Raw genomic sequence first — 1862 nt, 5'->3', positions numbered from 1 at the left:
ATTCTAGTCGAATTAAGGTAAGAAAACAAATAGAAAAAATCATTGGAATTGTCTGGGGAATGGTTGTGCGACGCACCACGGATGCGCCAGCAGTGCACCAGAAAAGGGTCTCTGAACTTTAGGGGTTGGCGCCCTGCGCCAGCAGTGTGCCCGGGCCGTCTGGCCGAACCCTTTTTACGTTGTTTTACCCATCTAAGTTCTCCTAAAGTGTACCTTAACTCCCTATTGATTCTAACTACTCTAACTACTTCTAAACATCTAGAAATCATTCACAACATGAATCATAACCTTGAATTCATAATTCATAATTCAAATTCAAGGTAGGGCTAAGAGTCTTGAGAGTTTTTCGAGTCATTTTAAGAAGTCTTTTTACAAATTGTTTTTAAACTTGTTTTAAGACATGAGCATTGAGTTGAGGAAGAGTAAGAGTTGAGTTCATTTTCTTTAAAATGATAAATGGGAACTAAGTATTCCCAAGTGAAATGTTTTTTGCATTTAAGAAAAGTGGAAACACCGATTTCTAAAGAGTTCATAAATAGTTTTTTCAGCATTATCTCTTTTTAGAGAAACCTTTTGAGTAATAATCTCAAAGTTGAGAAAGAGGAAATGTTTTCTTTAAAACATAATGAACTAAGTTATATTTTTGGAGTAGTATTGAGCACCTATATGGGGGAGAGTTCTAACAACTCATAGCCCCCATAAACCATGTAACCAACGTGGGTAGAAAAGGGTTATACTTTTTAGATGATTCCTTTATTATTTTTCAGCAGAGACTAGTGAATCTACTTAGTTAAGGAGTACTATACCCCGATAAAGTATAGAACAATTCTGGAAGCGTGGGATAGACATTGTATCATCACATTGCTCATAGTGATGGTTGTCGGTTAGAGAATCTCCCAAACAGAGTTATTTTGTATTTTTACATACAAATAGAGTATTATTGTATTTTCAATACATTGAGTTTATCTATTGTTTTAAAAGCTTTTCTTTATATTGCATCTTTATCACTGCTTTATACTGAAATTAGTTGAGTTGAGACGAGGTAAGTGTTTCTTCAGTTCCAGTTCAAGATTATGTCTTGTTTATATTTCCCCTCACATACTCGTACATTCCATGTACTGACGCCAGTTGGCCTGTATCTTTTATGATGCAGATACAGGTAACCAGGATCAGCATCCAGCGTTTCATTGATCCAGTTGAGTTCTAGAGTATTGGTGAGCCTCCTTGCTTCCGAAGGATCCCTTCTTTATTTTTAGTTATTTCATTTGTTAGGATGACCGACGGTCTTGTCCCGACATCCCTCATAGTATTAGAGGGTTCATAGATAAATAGTCAATAGTTCATGAGTCTTGTTCATTTAAGTTATTTTGTTCTAGACTTGAGTTGCCCTTGATGCCTGTTTGAATATTTTATTCTAAAATATTCTGAGAGTATCTTTTGAGATATTGAGTTAAAGTTTACTTTTAAAGTTCTTTTAATATGAGTAAGTCTTCCGCTAAGAATTAAACCAGGCCAAGGGTTCGCTTGGGGCCAACAATGGCTCGGGGCGTGACACTATTGAAGTAATCACACTCGAACACACCCCTCAAGCTGGAGGGTGCAGAATAGTAAGCACACCAAGCTTGCTTAGAAGATATAAATGTTGAGCTTGACTTAACTCCTTTGTCAGTAGATCTACAACCTATTGTTGAGTGGGAACATGAATAGTTTCAACAACTCCTGCTTTAATCTTATCCTTGATAAAATGACAATCTATTTCAAGATTGGGTTGGCCATTAATTGGATGGCTGAATTGTTGTCACTCAAGATGGTAACATGCATGTGAATGGCACATCAAGCTCTGTAAACAAACCTTGAAACTA

This window comes from Solanum tuberosum, unplaced genomic scaffold (genome assembly GCF_000226075.1).
Source record: "Solanum tuberosum cultivar DM 1-3 516 R44 unplaced genomic scaffold, SolTub_3.0 scf00023, whole genome shotgun sequence".
Taxonomy (NCBI): Eukaryota; Viridiplantae; Streptophyta; class Magnoliopsida; order Solanales; family Solanaceae; genus Solanum; species Solanum tuberosum.
This window is presented reverse-complemented; position numbering follows the sequence as displayed.